Here is a 21,446-nt window from a genome sequence, read left to right on the forward strand (position 1 = left end):
TCATTTGTCCATGATATAGCCTTGATATTATCTCCCACTCATGTTCAATTATATTTTGATTATTTGGTAATTCATTTTCATCTTCAGAATCATCATGAGTTTCAACATTATTCTCAGATTCATTTTTAATATTCCACCTATCCACATGCCATGGATTATAATTAAGGGACTCCCAATTGGATACAATTGTAGTATCATTTATTCCAATATCTCTTTGTATATTACGAAATAGTTTCTACAATAATAACTCTGACCAACAAAAATCAACCCATTTTTGTGAGTTTCGTGAAGGAATATTTGTAAATCTTGGAAACACTCTCACAATAGCTGCCATTGTCCTTGCTTTCCATTTATTATCTCATTTTCTTCTAGAGTTATAAGTCCAAGATCTAGCTACATCTATTAGTGTGACACTTTCCATTGCATATGGTCTATCCATATATCCTTCAATGAAAATTTTTAGGTGAGCTTCATCATCATTTTCTTCATTTTTTATCACTAGCTTGAACACCTCTCTTGAAACATTTAATATAATAAATACTCTGCTACTTTCTACTAATGGAAACTCTAATAACATATGACATGTTTCTTGTGCACCAATGTCTTTTTCAATCCGGGTTTCAGTTAGTAGTCTCTTATATGCCTTTGATGCTACTTCATCTGGATTTTCAATATTTGCAAGTCTTACCAACATTTGATGATATATCTTAGAACTCTTTTCTGCTTTTGTTAAATACTTTGCAATATAATTCATTACAGCATGTCTTGAAAGAACAGGTTGCCAATCTACATTTTCTCTCCATAACTAAAGTATGGTACAATTATGTGTGTTTACTCGATCATCATTTCTTGCCAATTCATATATTTTATCTCCTATTGTTGGATCTTCGAATAATCTTGATCCATCCAAATGTAATGGCCATGGTGCATTGTACCTATAAAATAAAGAAAACTATTAGCTTGTACACTAATTTTTCATTTCTTAGTAAAAAAAATATGAATCTATATAATTATCTTACCTACAGACCATTTTCCCTCTTTTTTTATGAAGGCAAGCACCCTCTTTGCATGTTGTATGGCGTTCAACACAATTGAGCAACTCTTCATAATCACATTCAAAGTCTACTTGATTTAGTTGTTGTGTATTTTGAAGGCATGGATGTTGTGTAAAATTTTGTAGGACCTACTATTGAAGATATAACATATTTTATTAAGTAAAATAAAAAAAATAAGCATAATATATGTTTAATACCTATAGAAGAATTGGTATCATACCTATATGTTTCATTGATGTGGATCTCTCCTTAGATTCCATGCATGTACAATAGAATCAAAATATTTTTGAACTATCTTGATTTCTCCAATTAAGGCTATCTATGTTAGGTGCTCCCTCTAACCATATGAATCCATGCACATGTGGTGATCCTTTGTGTTGTCATTCATATCTTGACCAAAAATCTTTTACTTTCATTCCCTTTTGTAGTACTTCCTTTTGAAACATTGTATATCTTAGATTCATATAATATGCAACAATATGTGGGTAGTCAATAATATTTTTTCGTCGCCATTTTTGTGCTTCTTGTGGATTAGATGGTTCTATTCCTGGCATTAATGCATGTAAGTCAAGCCAATACATATCCACTGCACTCAAAGTAAAGAAAATTGTTGGTGTTCCAATTTGATGCAAGAGATCACTTAATTCAGCTTGACACTTTGCCCAATAAGACCTTGTACCCCTTAGAGTTGTACCAAAATGCATCAAGCAATCTACTAGATGTGAGTGAGGGACATTTTCTATATGCTCTCGTAACTCATTGATTGTGATTGGCATATCTTGCAAGCTCTTTTTGGAAAATATTGCTGATGAATTTTGTGCACGATGTCGCATGCTCATATTCATCATATAATACCTAAATCATGGGTGTCGTCCAAAGTGATGATCTCTATATCAAAGTAAATGCTTAACAAATTCATGAAGATAGACTCTTCTCAATCTTGGTTCGATCCAATCGCATCATCCATCTGGAAATAGTTTTGGAAAAGCCATATCAAGTAATCCTTCTATGACATACTCATTCATTGGAGATGTTCCAATTCCTGGCCAATCAATTAGTAATCTAGGATCTACATTTGGGTTATTTATCCATGCATGAATTAGTTCCATCTCTCTTCATGCATTTGGTGGTTTAGAGGCCATTGACGTAGTATGATTGATAATATTTCCTTGATCCATCTCCATTATTGGACCCACAAATACATATTCATTTGCATCTGAATCAAATTCCATATGAATTGAGTTTAGCTGATCAAAGATGTTATCATCTGAATTGGATGTGAGCTCACTAAGTGCATTTTCATCAATTTGAACATCTTTATAGAACTTATCATGATTTATTTTAAATTGAAGTGCTTTGTAAGCCCTCTCTTTATTCACTGTAAAATTATAACTTGTTCCATGTTGATCCTTCTTGTGAACAATGATAATTAGGTAAATCTTTTATGCGATGTGGTAAGATTTTGGCTATTTCTCTTACTTCTTGGGGAAAACTTATAGTATGCCCTTATATTAAATTGACCTCCAATTGTGTGTGTAACTTGAAGAATGGGGTTGATACATGCTATCAACATTTCTTCTATTTGTATTAGATTAGAAAGTTGTAATGCTTGTGGACCGGGATCCATGTTGTTTGATGCTGAAAATCGATGCTCATTCTTTCTTGTCAACATCAATGACAAATAGGGCCTTTAGGGACCCATGCAATCTTCATTGAAAGATAACTTTCTTGACAAATGCAACACATACTCGGCATAGCAAGTTTATCTAGTCCAATTTGAAATATTATTTGTAACGTCCTCAAGTCAATCCCGTTATTTTGAACAGTATTGATTGTCCCCCTATCCAGTCCATTTTGTGTTCTTTTCAATTGTCTTTGTCTTCTTATTTGTGATGTGAACTCCTCTTGTAAATTATAATTGCTTGAATCAACATTTATAAGATCCTCTATTCGATCAATTGGTATTTGTAGAACACGATCTATTGTCATAGAATTTATCCCATCAGAACTAAACCCACCATTTTTATGAGATTGAGCTTGTCCTTGATTTGAGTCATGTTTACATAGTTGTATTTGTTGTATTTCTCTTTCATTCAACTCGTCTAGGCTCATAGCTCTTTTTATTTTTCTTCTCACTATATTTTGATTATCCTGAGATGTTTGTGTACGATGTGCTCTCATACTATCTCATTTCTTCCTCAATCTCTTCCACTGTCATAGTTGCCCTACGCTTGACATGTCTTTCTCTATCAAGTTGGTTTCGATGATTTCTTTCTTCTTCTCTTTCTGCATTAGTCATTTGTTCACATCGTTGTCTCATATAATTTCGTGCATATTCTCTATGTTGTATTTGTTGCTCTTCATTTGTAGGACTTGTAGCTTCCTCTCTTTGAGCATTATTCCTTTGTTCACATCGTTGTCTCATATAATTTCAAGCATATTCTCTTTGATATTGTCTTCACTGCTCTTCATTCTCAAAATTTAGTCTTGGACGAGGCATTCTAGGATTGACCAAGACCAAGCTAGTGTAAGTATTGAAGTGGGAGATGAAGAAATAAGAGTATTAATGTTTGTAGTAAATGAGTAATAATGAAGAATATGTAAAATATATGTAAATGAAGATAAAATGAAATGAAATTTATAAAAACATATATACAAAGATGAAAGAAATTGTTGAAAAACTTGACTTTGCAAACAATATATCATCTATCAATACTTAGTTATATTAGAATATGAAAATGTAATACATATTATTTATCCTAAATATCTATATATTAATTTAAAATATATTTGACATATAGGGAAATGTAAATAAATTTGGTCTAGATGCATTTCAAAATTAAACAATTTAAGATATTTTCTTGTATTCCAAAATATATTATTAATTTTAATTCTAACTCCTTTGTATCTACACCAAATCTCACGTATGATTAATGGAAAAAATACAATTCATATTCTATAAATAACATCAATTACAATCTTTTTCTTTTTTCATTGTTGATGTTATTTTTTAATATACGATATATCATAGTCTTAATTTCCAAACTCATATTTTAGATATTATTAAACCCTAAACCTAAATCCACTTAATTGTGAGAGCAAATTTGTGAAGATGTGAAATTGCAATATCGCCAGGCAAGGTCGTGGCCTTGTCATATCTCCCAAAGATTATTCTACCAAATATAGATATTAAAGCTTCTAATCTATTGATTTTTGTTAGGGTTTTGCAAGATTTTTTCAAATTTAAATTAGGGTTTTGTAGAGATTTTCCAAAATAGGATTTTTAAGTATGGCATGAGACGATGTGGCTTTTGCCAATCGAAGAAGAGCAAAATGTTCTCTGTATAAATTGTGACATTTTAATCATAATTCAAATTTCTTATAAAAATGTTTTTATGAGGTTGAATCGGAGCCTGTAATTTTGACAAATATAAATTTATTAGATTTTTTACTGAGATAGTATGGAGAAGAAAAGTGTTGTGCAAATATTCTGCGAAATTCGGCTTCTAGTTTTAGTGCATCTGAAAGTGCAAAATGGATGTGACAACAACAATGTTTTAATTTGCAATGTTGAATCAATTCTGTTACTTACTTTTTTGTATTTTTTCTACACTGTATATGTCACTCCAATATTGAAATGTGTATTTTCTTTAATGTATACTTAATATTTATATCATTAATTTTACATAAGACCTTAGTAGTCGGCCTTAAATTTTCAAAATGAAAAAGTTAACATTAACACGGTCACACCACTTCATTCCCCCATTTTACCACTAATTATGCCTCTTAGCTTAATTAAAAATTATTAATAATCTAATTTGTTCACATAAGATTATATTTTAAATCTTCACTTTTAACTATTATTGTGATTTTAAAATTGATTTAATTTTTAGTTTTTAAATTATTTTTTCATATTAGTTTAGATTTTTCTTTAAATATTAATTTTTAGTTTCAATCGAATATTTGTTAAAGACATTATTTTTTATTTCTCTTATTAATTTTTCATAATAGATTTTTTTATGGGCTTTTTGAATGATTATTTTTTCATATTTGATAAATTGAATTTAAATAAACAATATTTATTAATCTATTTAAAAGAGTTTTTAAAATATTATTTTATTTAAATAAAAAAATGTTAATAATCTAATTTGTTCACATAAGATTATATTTTAATAATTTTGTTATCGAACACCTATCAGCATATGTTGCAAGAACAAAAGTTGCACAACTGCTAGTTTTAATTGAATGAAACAAATTAATTTATAAATTATAATATTAAAAATCTTTAAAATTATTAAATATCATGTTTTACATTATGGGTTAAAATGATATAAATAACATTATTAAAAATATAATTCTTAAAAACTACCATTCCATCAAATCCGAGCCAATATAAGAGTTAAAATAATTCACTCAATCAAATTATAAAAAAATATTTTATAGAAATTATTAAATTAAAAATCTTGCATCTAACTATGCATGTACTGATTTTATAATTAAATTTTAAAATGATAAATTTAAACTACTTGAAAAGAAAACTTTTAATCACAAGTTAACAAATGAAATGTAAAAAGTATCACAATAGTACTTAACCAATAGACATGTACTAACTAATAACAGTGAATTAGAAACTAAATGAGATAAAAGAATCTTGTAAAAAAGTTAATCATTTTATTATTTTTCTTTAAAAATACATGTAAAAAAGAAAGAAAATATTTTGTTTGTTTTTTAGAGAAACTTTAACTCTTAAATAAAATAACATTGCAAAACGTATGAAACATAAATTAGTAAATAAAAAATCATAGTATGCATTGTGAAATAGGATTCACTCCATGAATTATAAAATAAATGAAATTTTAAAAAAAAAATTAAAAATTAATGATTTTAATATTTTAATTTAAAAGCACATCAAAGGATCTTGAATGAGTCACTTTATATAGCTTTAAAGTCATTGTTTAGATTTACTCTTGTATGAGATGGAAAACATAAATAAGTAAGCAATAGCTATTGAGTAACAAATACTTATAAACACTTATAATATTATTTTCCATTGCCATTAATTGTTTAGCTAGTACTTTTTAAGTGCTACTTTCCCAAACGTCTCTAAGCTAATTTCATTTAACCAAATAAGTAATCACCTCCCTTTTATGCCAGTGGCTAATTAGCAAACTAGATTATGTATATTAGAATAGTTTTTAATTAAATAAAAGAAAGAAAAGCATGGTATTGTAATTTTTAAATTAATTATAAAATTCTTAAAAATGTCAATCGAGTCGATTGGGTAGACGTTGCCCCCTTCTATTATATGTATATATACACATTTATTATTATTAAGCTAATAGACTTATTTGTGGGAGCTTTGCTCCCAGTTTTCATGAAGTGTCAGCCTCCCGATTTTTGCAAATTCCACTGGCCAAGCTGTAGGCCTCCGATGTAAATTGCCTAAATATTTCTATTATTGCCTTTGATTTCTTTCCTAAAATTTTCCCTCCTCCGTCGGCTGTGTATTGCCATTTCCTTCCCAATTTTTTTTTTGGGCATTATATATTGTCGTAGTTGTTTCGGTTTTTATTTGGCGATGGTATTTGGAAATGGTGGTAATGGCTACCAATTGAAGGTTTTTGCACATTCTTTACAGCATCTGCTAAGTTTGTCTTCTTCTTGACCTATTTTGTATGCAATGCATGTGGTTCCTCTTCAAGTTTTCTCCACTGAGCTATAGATCACAACAGAGCTTAGGTCTCGACTGCTTAGTTGTATTGTCAGTTTATACTCATGCTAATTTTCCAAAAAATCCATTGCTTTTCCCCCTTTCTCAAAAAAGATTCAGACTAACATGGCTACCTTTTTCTCAGAATGTATTGCATTGGAATCCCTTTAGTACGCCAAGGGTTCTTGCAATAACTCCAATGATCATCTTTCAAATCTTCACAACCATAGAAAAATAGTGGAATAACGAAGTTGGTAGCCAAACTAGTTTGGTTTTAGTTTTCTGCAGGAATACGTTTTGTTTGAATCACTCAATGAGTCAAACGTTGACCTCAAAACTTTTCCATTCTATTGTTATTCTACACTTTCTCCTTTTACTATGTTGGGTCTTCCAAAAAAAAATGTTTCAAGCTTTGTTTATATTGTTGTCTATTTCTATATATGTATTGTTTTGTTTTATATTTTCTACCTTATTAATTTATAAACTTGAATGTTATTGTCCTCTATGAATAAAACATGACATCTATCATTTGATCTCTGAATCCATCACTCCCATTCTTTAGATAGTGCTAGTTATGAGTCAATAGCATGTTATTTTACACCTTTGCATATAAATACAAGACCTTGAAATCATTTAGAAATAGAAAATAATATATAGAGTGTACAATTAATATTTAGTTTTTATAGTGGTATGCAGAATACTAATGGACCGCTTGAGATTGGATATCCTTTGTCATCTTAATCTAGATTTAGATAGGGTGGGACAAAACAACCCTCGAGGAAAGGGAAAATAACAATATTCATCAGGGAGGGTGGAAGCTAAAGTGGAGATTGTGATTTCTACCGTCAACATGAAACTTTATGTAGTTGAAGCATGCAATTTAAGCCTACAATTACTCTGTGTTTTCATAACATGTTTGCTAAGAGTAGTAGCGACTTAGATAAAATGTATCCCGCTCTATGAAAAGTAAAACCCTACCTAGTGGGGTCTTTTGTTGTAGATTTTCTACAAGTAAGAATTCAATTGTAACCTATAATCTATTTTTACAACATTTTAATAAAAAAAATCCAAAATTGGACATTCATTATAGCATATAGGCCAAACTGTACATGTCTGTCTACATGGTATTGACATTTCATATTCCAGATGTTTAACCAATGTTATGTAAAATCATATTTCCTTTTATCCTTTATTGATGATGGTGAAGAAGTCAATTTGGTGCTGTCCATTCTAGTCATATGACATTTCTCCATGGCCAAGAAACTTTGAGGAGGACAGAGCTTTATCCGACCTCTTAATTAGCACCGCAGTTGGAATTGCAATGATGAGAGAACCATTCTCTACTCAATTGATTAATTCCCACAATAAATAGGAGCTTTTTTCCATTCATTTCTCATTTTTCAATTTTTAAATTGCTAAAAAAAAATACTTTGACTCGTTCAAAAAATGTGACTATTTTTAAAATTCATAGTTTCACTATCAATTTATAGGACACTTTGTTAAACATAATGGTATCTCCAAATTCTCAAACACAGCGAGATAACAGTGCATCTCCTCCCTACCAACAAAGGAGATTTGTCAATCTGGTGTGTTCACCTTCCTTTACCTCTTTTCATTGACTCTCTCTCTCTCTGTCTACATATGTTTATAATTTCATACATTCATGTGTTTAAACTATTTCTTTACCAACATGCAAATTTTTCCTTCAATGTTTAAAAAATAAATGTCCAAAAATGTATTGTGCAGGAGACTACTTCAAACATATTGTCATCCCCAACGTCTCCACAATGGGTACCTAATCAAGCATCTCCACCTCATCAGCAATCACTAAATGCGACTATTGTATGTTAACATCTACCTCTATCTCTCTATTGCATGTTATTCTAATTATATTTACCTTATATTGTTAGATACTATAGGGTAAAAGCACAAACCTGTGTCACCTTTTATAAAGAAAAGTGATATCAGAATGTGATAGTTCAACATTAATGACAAAAAAAATAGTATTTGCGTTTAAAATATGAAGATGATGTAAACTGATGAAATGTGTCGAATTGTATGAATTTTATGCCTATAATTTTTATTATTTTTTTGACTAAGAATTTATTCATTTTATTTTATTTTGAAGTCCCTTTTTTAACTGTAAAAAATATAGGATGTAGTTCCCGTCAAACAAGTCTGTGCAAATCATCTTTTTTTGTTATGATTTGAAAATATTTTATAGATGACATGTATAGCTAGTGCACAAAAAAAGAAATAATTATTTTTGATGTATATTTTTTTTGTTATAAGTACTCAAGTTCGACCTTGTCAGAATCCAACAGTTTTTTCCTCCCGTCAAAACTTCCCTATCAAATCTATACCTTCTTGAAAAAAAATTACATATTCATGAAGAGGATTCTCTCCTCTAGTGATAAATATATTTTTTTTATTTTTTTGATATGATTTACTATTTTTTTTCATTTTTTGAGAGAACATCTTCTTAAATGTTGAAATATCGACTTATAATATTTTTAAATTATAACATATTATAACTAATCAAAACACTCAAAAATTTATATAATGATGATATTGAATCTGAAATCTATAAAAGGGTATTTTTAGTTTTTTTTTAAATTGAGTTTTGATAGAGAAATGAGATTTGACCAAAACAGATTTTTGTATAACAAACGGTGACATAGATCTATGCTTTTACCCTATATTTTCATGTTTCTTCATAAAAAATTCATTTTCATGACTCTACAATATAGGTGTTCTCCTTATTCATACCTACATTGTCATTGAACAAGACACTGGATCAACCATACTTAGCTCTCCACAATCTAAACATGGAGTAACTATGAGTGCATCTCCACCCTATCAACAACAAAGAATAGCCAATATTGTATGTTCAACTTCCATTATCTGACCATGTCTCTTTATATTTATACCCATCTGTAATATTACATGCTTAAATCATAAAATGACACTTATGTTTCAAACACAACTGTTCAAACAACTTCCTTGGGACTATGTAGGAAACTCCTTCAAATGTATTGCCTTCTTCAGAACCTGAACTAGTGCAAACTACCAACAAAGTTCTAGAACTTCAGGAAGGAGAGGATTCCACTATAGTAAGTGCAACTAACTTTAACTTGTTAATTGTGCCTTTCTCTATTCCTCTCACTAAAATCATATACACGTCTCTTCATTTGTAAGTTTTTTATTCTTAAAATGATCATGAAATGCATATATTTGTCATGTTACTATCTACATGAATTTGTATTACCTTACTGCTTTCCTCTAAATTAATTTCTACAATATTATCTAAAACGAGTTTCACTACATTATTGAAGGCTAACTTCAAACTATCGTGCTTGTTAAGAATATGCATATACCTATACACATGTATAACCATGTCAATCTATATAAGTAACTACTACTTTATGTAACCTTACTATTATCATATTTTCTAAAATTGATTATTTTAGAAATTCATAGCCATCCTTAAAAACCTATAAAATTTATACAATAACAAGTTAATTTGAAAATAAAGGTCATACTAGTAATACAATAAAAATGCAATTAGAAACATCTTATTTTGCTTATTAAAAATATACATGTTTCTATATTTTCTTAATTTTTTGTATTTAGATGCCATCTTGTACTTTTCAATTAGAAGTGTCTCTATTCTGAGTTAGAAAAGAAAAATATTAAAAGAATAGAAAGAAATTATCATAAGATCTTATTAAAATCTTATAGATAAGATAGATTTTAGAAAAAAAAAAATTACGTTACTTTTTCATATTTTTAAATATCATTAAGAAACATTTTTTTTCTATTTGATGTCTTTAATTCTATTAATTAATTATTTGACATAAATTAAATCATTTTATATTCATAAATATTAAGATTCCAAAATAAAGATGCATACTAATAATACGATAATTAGAAATATCTTATTTTTCTTATTAAAAATTGACATGTTTCTATTTGTCTATTAGTTTTTTGTAATTAGATGTTTCTATATTCATTTTGGACTTTTCAATTAGAAATATATTTATTCTCCTTTAGAAAAGAGAATATATTTAAAAAGTAGAAAGAGAATATTAAAATATCTTACTTTATTTTTCAATGAAATTATTGGAATAATATATTTTCATATCTATTAATATAAATATAATAACATAATATTATTCTTATATCTATAAATTTTCTAAAATTGATTATTTTATAAATTCATAGCCATCCTTTAAAACCTATAAAATTTATACAATAACAAGTTAATTTGAAAATAAAGGTCATACTAGTAATACAATAAAAATGCAATTAGAAACATCTTATTTTGCTTATTAAAAATAGACATGTTTCTATATTTTCTTTATTTTTTTGTATTTATATTTAGATGTCATCTTATACTTTTCAATTAAAAGAAAAATATTAAAAGAATAGAAAGAAAATATCATAAGATCTTATTAAAATCTTATAGATAAGATAAATTTTAGAAAAAAAAATTACATTACTTTTTCATATTTTTAAATATCATTAAGAAACAATTTGTTTTTCTATTTGATGTCTTTAATTCTATTAATTAATTATTTGACATAAATTAAATCATTTCATATTTATAATATTAAGAATTTTTTAAAATTAAATAATCAGTAGATCAAAAAGAAATGTACAATATCAAAAGAGGGGAGGCGAACCTCAACCTCCTAGTTCAACTGGTAATCCATGATCAGTCAACTAGCACAATATGTAATAGTTTCAACGAGATTACAAAAAGACAAATTAGATAAGCTAATCCAGAATATCATCACGATCATCAATCCACGCAGTCCATCCCAGCTCTCCTTCCATCCAAACAACTTTCTTCCGCTCAAGAATATGAGCAAAGAACTCAAGTCTATCAGAAAAAGGGCCTCTAGTATCCCGCATCTCCTTAATAAACCGCTTAAGGGCTTCTTCAAAAGCAACTCGGTCATCAATAATGCTAGCTCATTCCAGCCCATGTTTCATTTCGTAGATGAACATAGTAGTGTGCCCATCACGGAGAAATCTTTTTAGCTTGTCCTTCTCAAGTTTCATAATGCAACACACCTGCGAGATAATCTTAAAGCGTATGAGTTTCAATTGAAACAAAGTAAGGGATCTACCAACATCTTGGAATTTTTCCTCATTTCTACTTTTCCAAATAAACCAAAGAATATGAGAAGAGAGAATATTCCAAAAAAAGTTAGCATCCTTCTTGAGACCAGATATGTTTCCAAGAATAGTATCTAGCACAGAGACATGATCAGTTATAGATATTCCAAAAAAAATCCATATAATCCTAGCAAAATGACAAGTAAAGAAGATATGTCTTAAATTTTCAGGAACCCTGCAAATAGAACAAGAGTCAGTATCACCAGCCTGATTTTTAATGGGAAGTCTATCAAGAAGAAGCTGCCATTTAAAATGTAAGATTTTGGGAGGAATATGAGACATCCAAAATTTGTCAAGGATTTTGTGCCATTCAAGAGAGTCCAAATTCATATACCAGGTGGTATTCAGGTGTGATAAGATAGAGTGATCTTTATTAAGCACCTTATATATATATATATATATATATATATATATATATATATATATATATATATATATATATATATATATATATATATATATATATATATATATATATATATATATCTTTGGCTTTGATTTTATGTAAGAGGGATCCATCATCCCAACGAAAATATAAGAATCTATGGGAATCCACATCACATCTACGAGGAAGATTGAGGGGGTGATAGGCATTAACTATCATATTATAGGTACGTTTATGAGAGTCAAGAAGGTTAAACTTAAGCCTAATATCCTGCCAACTCGCAAGGTTGTCCTTCTCCAAAATATCAATAAAGCTCTTGATACCAAGGTTGTTCCAATGTTTTGCATAACACCCTTGAGTCAAGGCAAGAGGCTTGCCATTATGTTGCAGATTCCACCAGATAGAGCGTTCACCATGGATAGAATTATTGCTATCGAAGTTAGAATTATAGATAAAGCCCGTCACCAACTCCCAAGCCTTCCAGATAGACTTAAAAACCATGGAGCCTTGAACAGAAACAGGGAATGTCCCAGCAACAAGGTCAGCAAAGGGAAGGTTCTTCCAATATTTAGCTTGCTTAGGAAATCCAGATTGAATATTGTTTCTAAGAAGAATTTTCCAAGGCTCATGACCATCAAGAGCCTGATAAATCCACTTAGCAGCAAGAGAGACCCCTTGAATCCTAAGGTCTTTAAGGCCTAAACCACCTGACTTCTTATCAATGTGACACCAACTCCATCTAACAGCATGTTTCTTCCTATTACCTTTACCATCAGACCATAGGAATCTCCTAATAGCCTTCTAAATTTCAAACAGTTGGTAATTACTAAACATCCAAATAGAAGAATAGTATATACTATAGGAAGACAAGATTTTTTGGTACACCTACACTCTACCAGCAAGTGAAAGCACCATGTTATCCCACTTGTAGATTTTCTTAATAATTTTATCCTTAACCCAAATCCACATGTCTTTGAGTGATGGGGAGATGGAAAAAGGAACCCCCAGATATCTACCAATCTTATGAGGTTCGCCCCATGAGTAACCAAATTGGAGAAACCAATCTGGAGGTTCCTCTTTCCATCCAAGCATGATAGATTTGGACTTAGATATATGAGCACCAAAGATAGTTTCGAACAACTCGAGTTTCAGATTAAGATGTTGAATATTAAGACAAGATAGTTCAAGGAAGAGAGAGGTATCATCAGCAAATTGGATATTAAGAAGCTCAGAATTGTCAGGCGAGGAAATCCCATTAACTTTGGGAGAGATAGTATCATCTCTGAGGATATAGTACAAGGCATCAGAAGAAATAATAAAAAGAGCAGGAGCAAGAGGACATCCTTGTCGAATGGATCGGGACAAGGGTATAGAATTAGATAAAAATCCATTGATTTCAATTCTAGCAGAGGAATCCTTAAGCAGCACTTGAATATATCTAACAAATTCATCAGGGAATCCAAAGGCCTGAAGGATAGAAAGGATGAAATCCCATTCGACCCAGTCATAAGCTTTCTCAAAATCTAAAAGAAACATAGTAGAATTCTAATTCGAGGACTTGGCCCACTCCATTGACTCCCAACTGGTGACAAGGTTTTCTAAAATATATCGTCCCTTGATGAAACCAGTCTGGGTGGAACAAATGAAGTTGGGTAGAATATTAACAAGCCGAGAGGCCAAGGCTTTGGCCAGAATTTTGTATGAAACATTGAGCAAGGTAATCGGCCGTCAATTCTTGATGAGAGATTTGTCTCCATCTTTAGGGATGAGCTTAATAATCCCCATATTGATAGAATTACCCAGAGTGCCACGATCATAAGCTTCTGAATATAAATCAAATAGATCCTTAGTAATCCAGTCAATGTTAGATTTGTAAAATTCAGCAGGAAGGCCATCCGGCCCAAGTGCTTTATCCTTCTTAAGAGCAGATATAGCATCAGAGATTTCCTGAATAGAAATCCTAGCCCTAAGGTTGGAGACATCACCCTCAACCATTTTTTTAGGAATGAGCTCCTTGAATTTATTCCTAAGATCTTTGGCATTACTACTATCTTCAAAATTGAAAAGAGCTTTGTAAAATTCCTCAAAGGCAGTAGCAATGTCATTGATATCAGTAAGCTCCTGATTATCGATAACAATTCTATCAATTTTCTCTTTACTTTGTTTTTTCTTAAGGTAATTAAAAAAGAATTTGGAGCCTTTATCCCCATATTTCAACCATTGTTGATGGCTTCTAACAGAGGCTCCACTGGTTTTAATATGTTGATGCCTCCTTGGAGAATCTCTGGCAGCAGAGACACATTCAAGATGAGATAAAGAGGAGGGATTAGCTTGGGCATCTAATTCAGCAGATTGAAGGCGATCATTCAATTCATTTTCCACTCTTCTGTAGTTTTTGGCTTTTCTTTGACCTAAGGTTTGAAATATTTTCCTCCATGAGGAGACATTTCTATTCCATCTATCAACTTGAGAAGGGAAATCGTTAATAAGATTGAATGACCTAACCATCTTAACCGCAATATCAATATCCTGATCATTAAGCAAGGATGTGTTAAGAATAAACTTATCACTGTGATGAGCACTAGGAGCCAGAGCATTCCTTATGTTGATGAGAGCAACTATAGGAAGATGATCAGAGAGAGTAGAGGAAGAAGCAAAAACAGGGGATTTCTGTTGATTAGGAGAAAATGAAAAAAAGTCAGAGTTGACATAAAATCTATCAAGCCTAGAGTATATCCTTCTAGACCCTTGCTGAAAGTTACACCATGTGAACCACAGGATGGTAGTATCCCTTCTATGCCCTTCCATAGGATCAAATAGATTAAGTTTATGTTTACAAAAATCCCAATAGAACTTCTCTTGATGTTTCCAAGCAAAAGGAAGACCACTAGACTTATCATCTTGATTCTCAACCATGTCAAAGTCTCTGGCCAAAATCTAGGGTATGTTGGCTAGATTATGAAGCCAATCCCAAAGAATGATCCTATCTTTAGCCTCATTGGGAGCGTATATTGAGAAAACTCCAAAAGAAGTGCCATTGAAATCAATCATGACCCAAGCCACACAATTACAAGGGGAGCTTCCAGCGGAATTAATATATCTTCCCCAATAAGGATTAATAAGCAAGGCAGCACCAACCTTTCCTTTAGGATGATTAGTGCAAATTTTAATAGCATCCCTCCAGATGAAATCCAGAGAAGAATTAAGAAGAAATTTAACAGCTTTGAGCTCTTGCATCATAAAAAAATCTATGTTTTTATGCCCCAATAAAAATCTCTTGATGATAGATTCCTATCAGGAGACTCGAGGCCTCTTATATTCCAAGATATGCACTTCATGATGAAGAGTGCATTAGGGGCCTAGTAAGGGGAGTCAAGATCTCCTCGTTCTTCTTTTTATTTTTAGAGCCTAAGGGTCTGCCCTTTTTTCTTAGAGGCATTAGATCCCATGAGGGGATCATCCTCATCCTGACCATTGTAAGATTGAGAGTGGTTAGACTGGGATCCAACCAAGTCAAAATCCCTAATAACATGTGATCCAACCAAGTTTTGGGTCAACATGCAATCAGGATATCCATGGTCCCCAATAATGCTAGATCCAACCGGGTTTTGAGACTTAGCATTATCAGAACTATTTTTAGCGGGAATAACTTCAATATAAAAATCATCATCCAACTCTTTAAGGGCGGAGATGGTGGAGCTGATGGTGTTATCATCAGAAGGGGGGACTACATTTAGGTTAGGGCAATCCTTACCACTAATCATGTCCATAGGGACCTCACCCATGGTCCAAAAATAAAGATGCATACTAATAATACAATAATTAGAAATGTTTTATTTTTCTTATTAAAAATTGACATGTTTTTATTTCTCTATTAGTTTTTTGTAATTAGATGTTTTATATTCATTTCAAACTTTTCAATTAGAAATATATTTATTCTCCTTTAGAAAAGAGAATATATTTAAAAAGTAGAAAGAGAATATCAAAATATCTTACTTTATTTTTCAATGAAATTATTAGAATAGTATATTTTCATATCTATTAATATAAATATAATAACATAATATTTCTCTTATATCTATAAATTATTAGGAAGATGTTTCCAATTTTTTTGAAATGTTTGTAAAATGCAACTATATTAATAGTTTTCTACATATTTATAATAATTATTAAAAATATAATTTTTTAAATATTTTTTAAAAATATATTCAACAATTCTTATTTACTATTATTAATAATCTCTTATGATTTAAATTTGAAAAGTGAATCATGTATATACACACAATTAATTTATATTACTATTTTAAACTAGTAGTCTTAGGTGAATTGAAAGTAATACAAATTCAATAAAAAAGTTTGGTCAAATTAGAGTTAATATTAAAGATATACATATATAAATCCTAAATATAATTAGGAAGAACTAAGTTCAAATGTATGACATTTAGAAAATAATATAGTCTTTTAAATACTAATTAGAAAATTAGTCAAATTTTGAAACTAAGTAATAATGTTAAAGAATTGTTTCAATTTATCCATTATTTCTTTTTTTAAAATAAATTTAATTAGAAGGTATTGGACATGATAAAATGCTTATATGATAAGACCAATATTTAGTAAAAATCCAACAATATGAAATAAAAAATAAGATTCACGTGATAGATAAAGAAGTGTATAATTTAATTAATTTCAAAGAACTATAATTGAAATATATAAGTAGCTTTCTAACATATTAATCACAAATAAGACTAAATTTTTTTCACACTTTAAAATAGTTCTAATAATAATAGACAAAGCAAAAAAAGGAGTTATTATGATTTTATTTGACATTAAATTTTGAAAATAAAATCTTTGGATATAAAAGTGAACTAATTATTATAAAAACTAACACATAACATCATTTTTTTTGTGGACATTAATATACTAGGGTTGATGTATGAACATTTGTGTGGTTTTATAAATAAAATAAAAAAATCCAATTTTATTACAATATGTATATATAAACTGTATAAGATGGGGCTAAAAGTTCATAGAATTATATTACGATTATGAAATAAATTTGTTGTTTTCTGTTAAGAATCAATGTGTCTATTTGTTTCATCAAAACTTGTTGTTTTCTATTAAGAATCAATGTGTCTATTTGTTTTGTCAAAAAAAAATTATTAATTATGTCTAATGTCCTTCCTGACAATCTTTTATCATATTTTCTTAAATTGATTACTTTATAAATTCATAGCCATCCTTACTACAAACATATTACTTAACTACATTTTCTTTCTAGGCCACTAAAGTTGAAGTTGTGTTGACTACCAATGCGATTCGTTCCATCAATATTGGAGACTATGTTACAACACCTGTACTCCAAATTTTATCTTTCAAAAAGATAACTAACATTGAAGATGAAATGGACCGATATAAGATTGTCTTGCCTAATGGCAATTACATGTAACTAGCAATGCTACCTCAAAAATGTAATGACCTTCTCCTCTCTAATAAGCTGAAAATAAAATCTATAATATCATTGACAAAATATGTTTGTTGGCCCACTTCAGATTCCATATAGGCCATGATATTTTTCATCTATAATGACTTTCTTACTTCCTTAACTTTCATTTCATATATATGCCTAATTTTGTTTTTATACCCAAATTTAGGATCATAATCATCTTCAACCTTGACATCATTCACGAAGAGTACAAAATTATTGGGAGGCCTAAGTACCTATACAAATGTCAGGAAGAACAGGTGAAAGAAGACAAACCAATTGTGTCACCCATGAAAATCACTAAATATGGTATCCGTGTAACTCACAAGGAACTACCATTTCCACAAACTATAAGCCCGATCAAGGATTTGAATCCTTACCAAAGTAGCTGGACAATCAAATGGAGGGTTACAACAAAAAAGGAAATGGGACAATTTAATAACCAACAAGGTAGTGGACAAGTTTTCAGCTTTGACATTTTGGACAATGGAGGCACAGAGACTAGGATTGTTTGCTATAATGAGGTAGTTGAATTGCACTATGATAGAGTGCATATAGGTGTTGTCTATACCATTTCAAAGGGTTCTGTCAAAGATGAAAATATCAAATACAACAAACTGAATAGCTACATTGAAATCACTCTTGACCACACACCTATTTTGAAATGTTGCGATGATGAATTGCCTACTGGGAATGTTCACTACAACTTTAAGCCAATTAATGAAATTGCAAACATCAGTAATAATACTTTGGTTGACATTATTGGAGTGGTTCTTACTATTGGAGACATTTCAATGATAATACGAAGGGATGGATCTGAGGTCCTCTACAGGGCTATAAAGTTAATCGACATATCACTCTTATGTATTGATGTTACTTTATGGGGGCCCATTTGTCATAAAGAGCGAGATGAAATCAAACAACTGAAAGAATCCAAAAAGGTACTCGTCATTGCGTTTAGAAGTGTCCATGTTGGTGAATTTAAAGGAAAGGTCATAAATAGTACATCAACAACTGTATTCACCATTGAACCATCTATACCAAAAACTGAATCCCTCATATCAAAGATAAAAGTAGATTAGATTGACACACATTCATTGCCAATGTTTTCAAAAAAAACTAATTTGTCAACTACTTTAGCAACTATCTCTACAATCTTGAAAGATTATAAAACAATTGAAAATCCAATTGAGGTTACAATAAAGGCAACTATCAAATTCATCAAGGATGATTCTTTTTGCTACCCAGCGTGCCCACTTCAAGTGGATGGGAAAGAGTGCAAGAAGAAATGTGTTGAAAATTAAGATAAGACGTGGTTTTGTTCAAGATGTTGCACAAATTTTCCAGACTACAACTACAAGTATGTCTTGCAAGTTAAACTACAAGATCATACAAGTTCCATTTGGACTATTGCTTTTGATGAAGTGGGTAGTCATCTTCTACAAATTTCAGCAAAGGATCTCTACATGTTGCAGTATGAAAGCATAGTTGACACAACTCCTAAATTCATCCTCAAGTTTATGTGTTTCAATAGTTTCATTTTCACGTTGTCATTAATGACTGAGATATACAACTCAAACAATAGAGTAAAGGCTACCATTACAAAGGCTGAGAAAATAAATTTCCAAACAACCAATGAGTATATGTTTTTTGAAATTTCAAAACTATCTTTGTGAAACATTCTTTTCAGCCATCAATCATCCTTTCTTAGAATGGTTTCAACATAGAAATAAAATAAAGTACAATTGTACTATTTCATTTCAAAATAAATGTGATTTGCACAGTTGTTCTTCAAATTTATATATCAAATATATTTTCATGTACTATATCAGTCTATACTTACGATCTTATCTATTTCAATTTAAGAAGAAGTCATCATTTCATTTGCTCCTACACTATATTTTCTTTGCTCAGTTTATTAGTTATTTAAATCCTTTCTATTTTCTTACATTCCCTTGTACTCAAAAAAATACTTTCATATCTGTACAAAAGTCTACAAAAAGGGTTTTCCTCTTCTTTCCAACCACTTCAAAATACATATATGAAAAGAGAGAGAGAGAGAGAGAGAGAGAGAGAGAGAGAGAGAGAGAGAGAGTTCTTTATTAATTTCTATTTACAATTTCATTTTTTTTATTAATTACCAAATTGAAGTAAACTTTAATTTTACTTGAAAATTTTGAAGCCTACTTTTATTTATAGTCCATTTTTTCAAAAAATTCATTTCTCCAGTCCTTTTATTATACGAAATTGGCATAGATTTATTTTCAAATTATATAGATGCAGGCTTCAATCACACAAGAAAAGATACTTCAGAAAAGATTGCAAAATCAAACATATTACAATCGCCATAAGGAGGAAATTTCAACTTGACATTGTATCCAACAACTAAATCAGAATTTTTTTGTTCCCAGCCAAACTTCAACTCCAACAATGCATACCATTGTACCACAAAATCATAAAAGAGGTTTTACAAAGAATGAACAAACTATACTAGAAAATACCACTCACTCTACATTACCAAGCCTCAATATTCATGATTTAAAAAGGCAAAAACATAATCAAAAGATAGTGTCATCAAAAAATACAAATAGTAACTAGACTTTCTTCCCTTTGCAAGAACAAAGAGTACAAACATTTGATCCAACAACTATTTTCACAACAAAATTCTCATAATCAATGAAAAAGTTTAGAGAATGAATTGATGCATTATCAAAACTAAAAACATGCATCATTTGTAATGAAAGCTATACAGGTATGTCCATACAAAAAAATACAACCCAAACCATTTTTTCTAGATGTTTTGCAGAAAAAGGGGTTCATCGATTCTCTTTGGAAAACAACTTAGACCCTAGAAAATAGCCAAACATCCTCACAAAACTCTCCTAAGTTGAAGAAATGTGTATTGCAAGGGTTACCCTTGTCTTATTAGTCACCCTTGCAAGACGAGGACAATACAAATATAGTGGACACACCATTAGTTTCCCACAAAATATTTCAACAATTGCTCATCTTCTACCTAGAAGATTACTAGACATTGAACTCCTAATTATATGCAAAAAAAATGTGAAAGGACAAAACTATGATGGCTACGTCAACAGATATACTATTCTAGATGCTTTAAATTTCAAAATGCAATATGACCCATACTATAAGGATGTAGATATTGATGTTGATGCACTAAACAAATTGCCTGGAACAACAACAAATATATCAAACTTGCTCTACAATTTAACAAGAACATCTCCTAACACAACAGTAGCTAGCGAAATCATTTCTACTCCCACTGATGATATAGACTGCTATGATACATCGTCATTTATTCCAAAATTGCCTAATAAACAATGTGAGCTACAAATAATTAAGGAAATGATAGGCATCAAAGGAAATGAACCACATATCCTCCCTTGGCAAGAAATCTATAACTCACCAATTGATAAATACAATATTGAGGGCCTACTGAGCATGGCTTTTCCCACCCTATTCCCAACTAGAACATCAATCCCACTACAAACGAGAAGAAAACCCATACAAATGCATGAATATGCATTACATTTATTAAGATATCATGATAACATATTTGGGAAACATGTACGATTAAGATATTTTATTTACAACTTAATGATGAGACAT

General features: G+C 30.3%; 1 pseudogene; it reads left to right on the forward strand.

The window, feature by feature from the left end:
- The first annotated feature begins 18,241 nt into the window (after nucleotides 1-18,241).
- Nucleotides 18,242-18,898, forward strand: LOC149558014 (replication protein A 70 kDa DNA-binding subunit A pseudogene; annotated as a pseudogene).
- Nucleotides 18,899-21,446: the final 2,548 nt, after the last annotated feature.

The sequence above is a fragment of the Cupressus sempervirens genome, chromosome 5, assembly GCF_028749045.1.
Source record: "Cupressus sempervirens isolate cs-2001-9-10 chromosome 5, ASM2874904v1, whole genome shotgun sequence".
Classification (NCBI taxonomy): Eukaryota; Viridiplantae; Streptophyta; class Pinopsida; order Cupressales; family Cupressaceae; genus Cupressus; species Cupressus sempervirens.